Here is a 10,924-nt window from a genome sequence, read left to right as displayed (position 1 = left end):
GAACAAGCTGCAGCTTTTGGGTGTGCTATTAACTCCACGCTAATTACTGCATGTTCCTGTGAGGCCAGGGAGCTTACTCTTACGCAAAGCACAGCAAACCACCTCCCACAAATGCACTTGGACACCTAGTAGCCTTACCAGTAAAACAAATTAAACGTGCTTGGGACACACTGCAGGACACCAAGGTTGGATGGACGCAGAGCTCACATCTCTGCACTGCCAGAGCAAACCCCATCCTGCCCCCGCTCCCAGCCACAGGCATCAGCACAGGGCAGCTGGCAGTGGACAGAAACCATCCAGAACCCTCCTGAGAACTTCCCAGCATGGCTTTCCACGTGCCAGTGTTTGGGAATGCTCTCTGCTGTTGCTCAATTTCCTGCTCTAATCTTAGCCTTCATGTCTGTAGGGGGGAGCAGGGTGAGCACCAAACCTATTTGGCAGTCACTCTTCCATGCAGGTAAGCATTTTTCCACTCCTGGGTGTGAGAAATATCAGCACATTTGCATTAAATTAATTATCAGCAGAGTTAAAAGTAGCAAAACTGTTTAGACAGGGCTTTAAAACTCTTCTCCATTTGGAAAGTTGGTTTTTCTGTTCTTCTACACCATGTTCAATGGTTTCATGTATTATTCCCTGTCGAAGTTCAGGACTCTACATGGTTTGGTGGAAAAGAATGGGTCTTATTACTCGGAGTTTTATTTTAGCTTTAAATGACCACTGTAAGGATAAATTGCCTTGAAAAATACCTCCAAATCATTAGAAATACTTCCTAACCTTACCATAAAGATTTCTTTTACCACTGTGACCTTAATGAAAATGTTTCCCTCAAGAATTGTGGAGAGTTTTATGAGAAAGCAACAACAAAACATTGAGAAACCTTGGCAACATTGAGGGGGAGAAAGATCAATAATAAAAGGAAAAAAAAAAACAAACCTAAACAAATAAAACAATCTCTCAGAAAAAAGGCCAATACCAACTTTTAAGATGACCAGAGTCTAATATCCTCTCATTTGTAAGTTTAATTTGTTTTCTGTACTATTTTTGTCTGACTGAACTGCTATTATGTGAAGTACAGGAAAAAAGGTCTTTTACTTAGAAGAATTCTTGACCAACTTTCTCTTAAATATGATATTCTTGGGAAAACAGGATATCGCTTTAATAGATGGAAAGAACAGTCCACAGCCACAATACACAAAACCTGATCTACAGCCTTAGCTAACCCACTGCTTCACACATGCCTAGTTTTCAGAATGTGACGTATTCCCTAAAAGCCACTGACTCCCATCAGACACCTCCTCGATGGACCTAAACGTGAGGCATCAGTTTGGGTACCCTGCCAAAACCTCTGCCTTCCATTTCCATAAAACCCCCTCAACCTACCTCCATAAAAATAATGTGTAAATACAGTGTCCAAGGGAACAGCACTAAAGGCATAACACTAAAGATGGTGAGAAGCTGTCACAGCCACTCACAGCCAGAGAGCATTCTGGAGAAAACCTGAACCCACTGATACCCACAAGTCTTCTGTGCTCTGTTCCAGAGGACCAGGATTTCTCTCTGTAGGCACACTTTGTCTATTAAAAACACAGCCTGACACCCCTAAAATATGCCATATATGCCACATATGCCATGTAGTCTTGAATCAGATAATTCCACTAAAAATAACCACTCTTCCTTGATCTTCAAGGCAAATGACTGCTATTTTGCTGCAGTAGAAGCTGCATTCAAAAACACCACCACACAATATAAAGGGCTTTCCAGTTAGGGCCAAGTGAGCAGTCTCCCAGGAGGCTTATGCAGGTCCAGGATGTCCCAAGTGGACATGGACATGGACAGGTCCATGATCCCAGCTCAGACGTGTCCCAGGGGCTGGAGGAGCTGGCTGATTTCAGTATAAAGCCACAGAAGCAGCCTTCGAGCTGCCACTCTAGGCTGGCCTGCATCTTCTCTGCTAAGAAGCTATTCATGACATAAGGTCTGGAAAAGGAAGGGTCAAGAGAAAGCACTTGTGGTTTTGGTGCATTTCCCACATTCATTCAAACACTTGCATTTCATTAAGTATTATGACTGGATGTTTGGCTTTTCAGAAAAAATCCCAATGTTTTCAATTAAATTTTGTTAAGATTTTTATTCAATGGAAAAGCTTTTTCCCTGTCTCAAAAACTAAATTCTTCTGTGCAAAAAATGTCCAGCCTTGAGCTGATTGACAGTTCTGGAAGGGATGGAGAAACATATTCACAGTTCTTTCACCAACTGATGCACTGAGTCTTTGCTTTAACAGGTCTGAGACCTTATAAATGTTTGGAGTGGAAGCTATGGAACTAAATAAAACAAAGTCTTACCTTTTTATCTCCTAACATGCCCACTTTTAGGAGATGTCTATCCATCTACATTTCACATATCTTTGCAGAAAAATATTCTATTTCTATGCAGAAGAGTTCATTCAAGGTTTGATATAATGACCGATATTTTTTCAGAGAGCCTAAAGTGCCCTGCAGGTTTTACAGACATGATTATATAAACAGGGAATATTTTATCAACCTCTGAATTCAGGTATCTCAAACATGGAAGACAGCAACCATTTAATATGGTACCACATTACCCATATAAGAGTTGAGGATATTAAAAAAAAAAAAGAAAAAAAAAGAGTAACTAACTTAAACTAATCAAACTCTAGCCAATGCAACAAAAGTTGCACACCTTCTTCTGCTAGAAGCACATACATTTCTTCAGTGAAATGGCCACAATCTCAACACTACATGTTACTGAGAAATTTATTATCTCCTCCATCCGGTGTCCCTCCTCGTTCCCATCACTAGCTATTACATTGATTCAGCAACTGACTCCAAGGGAAAAATACCACTCACTAATTACCATAGAGTGGTGTTCATTCAGCACTTCAGTTTTCCTTGGAGGCTTCTTACCCAAACATTAACCCTCAACCAAACCAACCTCAGCTGTTTCAACATTCCCTTTTCTTTTTTTTTAAATATGTATATAAAACAGAAGAACCAGACCAGTTGCAGTCAGACTTCTTGGCAATTTAACATTTTTAACCAAAGTAATTTATAAATTATGCCAGCGGAATATTTATTTATATGAAGAATTTTGTGCGTTATTTTAAAGGTGGGATTGGAACTGCTTTTATGTAGTAAGTGACTGAGAAATCTCTGAATGTTGTCTCGTATAAACTTCATGCCAGCAGCAGTGCTACAGAACAATTTTGCTTTTGTAGAGGATGTACGTACACTTTAATTAAATATACTTTAATTATGAAACAGTCACTTATATAGCTATGCAAACCAAAAACAGTTTGGGTGTTAGCTTTTTTTTGATCTGTTCTAATATAAAAGATAGCGTAATTCAAACATAACAAAACCGGAGTGTTCTTCTCTCTGCAGTAGGAGGGGAAAGACACCCAGCAGGAACTAAAGGAGAACTTGAAAGGCTCGGTGCTGGCCGCCGATCGGGGTCCCCGCTATTTGCATACCAAAGGTAGCACACATCTGGGGGTGAGTCTGTGCGGGGCCCCACTGCCTCTTTGCGGGCCTGTGCCCAGGGAATTCCACCCCAGCCAGGAACGGGGCTTCCAGCCCTTTCATGCTGCTCTGGCCTGTTTACCTACCATAACGGGGTCAGAGCACAGGAAGAGATCTTAACCCCACGTTTGAGGCGGAGAATGCTGCAAACCTGCAAGGACCTGGCCACATGTGGGATTCAGTTATCGGCAGCGGCTCTGCCAACCAGCGCTAACGCAAACCCCAAATGGAGAACAAAACTCTTCTGCTAAAATCATGCTTTGAGACTAAAGGCACGCTGGAGAAGTGCTCTGAGACATTATAACAGGCATCACAGAAATACTAAGTACTCCATTTCCGGGCTATTTTTAGAAAATTACTGAAGAGCAAGATGTTACCCCTCTGCCATGTACACTGTGTTTTCTATACTTGCATCAATTACACAGCCACATAAGAATGGTCACACATAAAGATACACTCTCAGAGTGAAGACCACATTATTTTTTAATTTTCTGTTCATGTTTTAGAGATGCTTCCTCCCTTCCCCAGCTGACCATGGAATCACTGCACAGCCTCACAGGGCTTTGCTGTCCTTGGACATCCTCCAACTCTGGACACTCCAGAGTGAAAAGTCAAGTAGAGAAAGGAGAACACAAAGATGAAGGCACTGAGAGGAAGGAAACGATCAAATATCACAATCCCAACAAGCCATTACTTTTCTCTGGGATCAGCTAGAGGGTTAGTAATGTGCTTCTAAACTCCATGCATAACAATAGTAGCAAATTACTACCAAATTAGTAAAAGTGGCAAAAGAATGACTACCAAATGGAATCCTTGCAAGCCCAAGCTTGAATATTTCACTCTAAAGCTCAAAGGAGATACTAAACAACAGTTTTGAAAAACACTGTTTTGCACAGACTGACAAGAATTGTGACCAGATATGTAATACTGGGGTGTTGGAGTGGGAAAATGCACTATTTTAAACCATGGCTTATCAGCAGGACAGCTGGACAAGCACTACAGCATTCAAGACTTTTTTAAAGGGAAATATCTCGATAAAATTTACCTGCTGTGAAACCAGTTTAAAAAATTTGTGTATGTTTTTTAATGGAATCCCAGCTCCAGTGCATTGAGTGTCATGTCTTAGTGAAATTAAGCACTCTTGTTTTTCAGCCAACAATTATTCAGGTTATGTTTGATACCTTTAATAGAAAAGAACAATTGATACTAAAGGAATATAGCAATTAAATCACTAGGGCAAAATTTACATGTCCTTTCAATTTGTTTTAGGATTGGGTTTTCTGTGATGCAATCTCCACCAAAATGTCTTCACAAAGATTCTCTCGCAATGTGTCACAGTGGAAGAAGGCAAAAGTTTTCACCATCTCTGTTCAAAAGCTGCACTTAATCCTGGGGAAACCTTGAGACTTCTGGAGGTCAGAGCTCTCTGTTCAGAGGCTTCAGGTGACCCAATCAGAGCCATCTTTGCTATGATCTCCCAGTTACTCTTGAAATAGATAATGCCTACAAAAACTAATGTGATTTGAAATCGTATCACCTTTCTACTGAAATGTTCTAGTAGGAAGGTGTATTTTGTTCACCATGCAGTCCTATCCCCAAACTACATTCAGAAGCACGTATGGTAGAAGCTTCCACAGCAAGTATTTGGAGCGAGTATCACAACCAGAGGACTCCTGTTGCTGTTCTGAAAGCAAGTGCTGAGATCTCCGTGTAGATGCACAGATCTCAGAAGCATGATCTGGCCCCCAGACATGATAGGTTTCCTATAAAGAACAGTGTTACCATAATCCCTCTCTTGTCATGAAATATTCAATTTTCTTTTTCATTCTTACAAAATAAAATGCTAAATTACCTAGTTTAGTAGGTCAATGTCAAAACTTATGATGAAAAAGAATCTTCCTAAGAGAGTTTCTTAAAACCTGTATAATCAGGTCGGTAATGCTGCCCACAGGGAAAACCCATTAGCAGAAATCTCTAACACATTTCAAAAAGCTAAACCTAAGTGGATTGTGGGTATGCCTGTTTGCTGCACTGTAAGCAGCCCAAGTCATCTGAAAATGTTGCTCCATCTCAGTGCACTGGTTTCCCTTTGCACATACTTGGTGTAGAAATCTGATCCTGCAGCCAGTAGGCAGATTGTGTGAAGATGAGGAAAGTAGATTGCATCTTCCTCACATAACTGGAAAACATTCTGTAGCTGATTTCAAGGGTTAAACTCTACTCCTGGACTTCAATACTCAGAAATTCTATGCACTCTCTTTTTAGCGTACTCTTCCTTCCTATCCGCTAACACAATAGGGAAAGCTTTGTTATCATTAATCATCTTCAGAGCCCTGGGGATTCTCTGAGTACTAGAACTGCTGCAACCTCCCTGGAAAAACCCACAGAGACGTGCACCAACGTTTCTGTCAGAGTTCACTTGTGCAAATTTTCATTAATAACTGGATTTACAAGCTGGGGACACGGTTAATGTTTCATCTGAAGTCAAAGAAACTAAATCTTTGATAATTACCACCAAAATCAATATTTTTAACTAAAGTATTTGAACTCTTTTTGCCACAAGGATCTGAAGGGAGGAAAGAGACAGATTTTTCAGCATAAAACCAAGTAATGTTTTACGCTGCACACATCATCACTACATATTAGGAAAGCTAGGATAGGCTTTGTAAATAGAGATGGAAATTTATCAAAAATGATACATTTTTGGGAGATAATGATTGTGCCTTAGCAGAGAACAATTTACCCAGACTAAACACCTTAAAAAGCAGGCACTGTATGAGTTTAGCAGCAATTATTTGACTAATTCATCTTGTCAGCCTCCTTACAAATAGTCCCCAAAGAAAAGCAGCCTGTCTTGTAATTTCTGGAGACTTTGAAGGAAAAGGATATCCTGTAGAAATTAAAGAAAAGCAACATGGCTGAGAAAATACTTGTAAATAAGTCATCAACATTCTGATTAGATCACTAACTCCTTGATCTAAATGTCTTGTTTTTTCATGCATTCAGCTACTTAAAACTAATTTAAAAAATAAGTGTAGGAATAAAAAAAGACAAAAATGTAGTCCTGATTTCTCAAAGTCTTTTTATCTGCAGGTGCAAATTCTGCACTTATTTACTGAGCTGTTTCCCCAGGTTAATGCCCACTCTTCATAGAGGTATAGAGCCAGCAGTAATATACTAAATCCCCTGTCTGAAACTGAAAGATACAATGCTCAGATGGGGAGAAGTGAGTTTTTAAAACTCTTCACACAACACTTATGAATTCCATAAACAATCCAACAACACAATTCTGTAACTAAAAATAAACCAACAGCTTCTGACTGAGAGCCCAGTTTCAGCATCCCCAGTGCCATACACACTTACAGGGCATTTGTGCCTAAAACTGTGTGAGCACTAAGTAGTTGTGCAAGTGCATGTCAAAATAAATGTCCCTAACAATCCACAAAATGGTTGTTTCTGTGCATAATTGCACTAACTGCACATGCAGGTTAGCTCCATAGCATTGATTTTACTTGCCTATCCTTGTGCTACTACAATACTGATAATTTGAATCTAATTTATTCTCATTGTTTATGCAGTTAACAAGCTGCTGTGTGTGTAAACAGAGGCCTGTGAGCTAAAACTTGGTGTCTTGCTCCACAGAAATTGCAAAAACCTCTGAAAAAGAGGAAGAAAAAACCTCTGCACTGGAGAGCAGACTGGTGTACACTCCACTGAAAAACAGAAGGGAAGAAACAAGAACAAGCAACAAGAGATGACAGGAACAGTAAGACAGAGGGATTGGGCAGAGTGCTACAGAAATAACCTGGCACATGACACAACAGTTCATAGCAGTGAACAGTGGGACAATGGGCACATTTTACATCAGATTTCCATTTATTAAAAGGGATTTTCAGTGTTTTCCTACTTCAGAAAAGCACAGAGAACATAAATACAGTCAGAAAAAGGAGATGGTGAGCAGACAGGGGCAAGTGACTACTGTGGTGGTCACTATGGACATATCTAAGGTAGATTGAGACAGATTAGGATAAGACATATGACTAGGATGCAATTGAAGATGTTAACTAAGTGAGAAATCATCCCCTTTAACTCCAGACTGTGTTCCCTCACCCATGAGACCTCTTTCCAAAGGAAACAGGCTATAAGGCACTTGTATGACACCACACCCTGGAGCAGGCATGTCTGAAAAGGGTGGTCTCATCAAGCACTGTGGCTTCACCCAGGCATCTTTGATCTGTCAGCCACCATGTTTTGGAGTCTGTTCATCCAGATGCTTTAACCCATCATTTAAAAGCTGTTTTAGACAACATTTTCTTCCCTCCTTTTGACTGATGTCCAGCCCAGCACATTTTCCTTTCCTTTAAATTGATGTCACTTTCTTTAAGAGCCTAAGCACTACTCTAAACTGTGTTTTAATTGCTATTTATATGTCCCTCAAGTGTGCAGAATCATTTATTGTTCAGCAAAGGCCAGGACATTTTATAAACAAAATCCTCACTTGCTACTGAGAATGATAATATTAGCTGACAGCATCTGGATGCACTTTCAAAGCAAAGATTTTACTCTTGCAAGACAAAGCTAAAATCACAGATGGCATAAGCTGGTGTGAAACCTGCAGAAAGCTTTTTTCCCTCCCCCGTTCTTCGAATACCATCATAAGTTGGCGAGTAGGAGGAAAGTTAAAGCTTACATACATCCCAGCATGCCAACCCACGTCCTACTGAGATGCTTGACTGTCTATTGCTTCTAAGCAGCTGGAAAAACGTCAAACTGTCATCAGTGATTAAAATGGGATTTTATAGAAAGCATCATATGTATTGTCAGGATTTTAGAATTATTTTGTATGATGAAAATAAAAAAAATTGCTAGTTTTGCTTCAAAGTATATTTTCTTCACATTTTCCTCTGTTTCACACTAGTATTTACTAAAGACTTACTAAATGATTCAGTAATTATGGACTTCACCTTGCTTTGGAGAGTTGGGGATTTACCCACCACGATTTTTTGCTGGAGAGCCTGTACCACTCATCAACAACCTGGAATTGCACTGTTGTCTCCCCATCACCATTTCTGCCACTTGCTGTCTCCAGGCTCATTACAGAGCACTTGAGTGGAGCTGCTGGTGCCTGTGATTTTGATCTCCATGGCTCACCTGCAGCTCCCTGCCTTTCCCTCCCTCAGCTCAGGAAGTAACTAGTTCTGTTCTACAAACGCCTTGTTGGAGACAAGAGGACCATGTATCCAAGGGCACATTGCATTAGCCTTTACTATTCAGTGCAAACCTTCAGAGAACCCAGAGCCTCCTGACACCCATCTCTTCTTGTCATCATGAGATCCATCATTATTTGAATTTCCTTAACCTTGAAACTCATTCATCTGAGCTCTCTGTTAGGTGACAAAATTTGTGTAAGCCCTTCCTGTGTATGTGCACCAGCCAAACTTGCCAATATTCATTGAACAAATGAATAAAACACCCATGTGAGCAAGACCTAGGAGACACTTGGCACTGGGTGGAAAGGGAAGATCTGAGAGTCTGGCAGCTGCCCTGTCCCTGGGTGGCCACAGACTCTCCCCCAGCCTGACCCAGCCCAGGGCAGCACCCCTGGGGCAAGAGCTGCTGTGCATGGGGCAGCACCAATGCATCAGGACAGGCTGTTCCACTGACACAGGCACCAGAGCCTCTGGGCATTGCAGGGCAGGGCTCCACACCACCCCCAGCTCAGCCCAGCTTAAGGGACCCAGGGCAGCCACCAGCAACACTGAGGGACTGGGTATGGCCAGCACTTGGACATCTTCAGTGGGACCAGGTGGAAGCAGAGGATTGTGGAGAGCAGCTCTCTGTGTGGGGATTGATTGGCAGCAGTGCAGTCTCCACAGGCTGGGCATGGCCACAGACCTGCTGAGATATCTGTGGGGTGACTGTCCCAGAGCCACCCCCAGCCCCATGGGGTGACTCCATCCCCAGACTCGTGGTGTGGCTCAACCCTAGCGCTGTACTCAGCCCTGCAAGACACACTGTTCCCAGCACAGCCCCCAAACTCATGGGGTGACCCAGTCCCCAGTGCAGTCACCAGTCCCATGGGGTGATTCCCATCCCCAGCCCTGTGAGGGCTTCCTTCACCCACCCTCTGATGCACTCAGGGTTAGGGGTGGCCCCAGCCCTGCACTCTCTGGGGCTCAGGGCTGGCCCAGGTGTCCCACCCAGGGCAGGTGGGACACCCCCTATGCCACACTGGGTCACCAAGGGCTGCAGAGCCAGGCTTTGTTCCTCACTGCCCAGCTGAGTGCCCAGACACCAGGCTAGGACACAACAGCAGGGGCTGCTTTACAGTGCCTGGGCTTGGTTTCTTTCCTTTTCCTCTTTTTCTAATGCAGCTGTAACTGCACCTTGTGGAAAACACACCATAGTCCCCCCAGCCCACAAATCCAGCCCTGCAGTGTGGTGGGCACCACTGTCCTCAGCTCTGAATGCAGTGTAGACATCACAGGGAAATAATGGTGAAGCAAGATCAAGCATGATGAGCTGGGTATTGAGCCAGGGTTTTCAGATGGCACTTTTGGCCTTAAAAAGCTGTCTCACGTGCACCAACTGTCCAGATTTTCTGCTAAAGCCTGTCCCCCTTGTACTTCCCTGAGCATCCAGTGAACCCATGAGCAGGAGCCCCCCAGGGATGCTGCAGCCAGCTCCCTGATGTTCTGCCAAGCTGAACTGCATCCTCCTGGGGACCATGAAATGGAAGCAAACCTGGATTGCTGGATTCTCCATGGCATTTATGCTGGTAGGTCAGAGAGATAATTAGCTCATCTTGGAAAACAATGGGGACAGTTGGTAGGGGACAACAAAAAGAGCACCACAAAAATATAAACTCTATCATACCAATTACAATTCCTTGCTCTTTTTAGCCAGTTACTGCATCACTCTGAGTGTTAGGAAATGATCTGCATGGGGAAAATAAAGTGACCTTGTTGCAAACCCTTCCAAACAGAACGAAATTATGTAAATACAGCTCCTTACCCAATGTATCTGCAACCTTCTGCACCAGTGGTTAAACCTCAGCCAAACCCAGATCTCTAGAGAAAACAGAAGGTTAAAAAGTTAGTTTTTCTCACCTAGGCAGCACTGGATTCTTTTTAATCTCTCCTGGGACATACTGCAATCAGGCAAAGGTGCAAAGAGAGATAGCTGCAGACTGATCATTTCTCCAAACAAATAATCACAATAAATTCATCAGAGCAAGAACTCTTGAAATACCAGAGGCCTGATGTAAACAAAGATCTTCCAAATATATAAACCGAAAAGATGATGTTCAACCCCTTTAAACAAGTATGGTGATTGCAATGTACTTTAAACTTTGAACAAAGCTTGCTCTGTTCTGCACTGAGCCG

The sequence above is a fragment of the Poecile atricapillus genome, chromosome 10 (genome assembly GCF_030490865.1).
Source record: "Poecile atricapillus isolate bPoeAtr1 chromosome 10, bPoeAtr1.hap1, whole genome shotgun sequence".
NCBI lineage: Eukaryota > Metazoa > Chordata > Aves > Passeriformes > Paridae > Poecile > Poecile atricapillus.
This window is presented reverse-complemented; position numbering follows the sequence as displayed.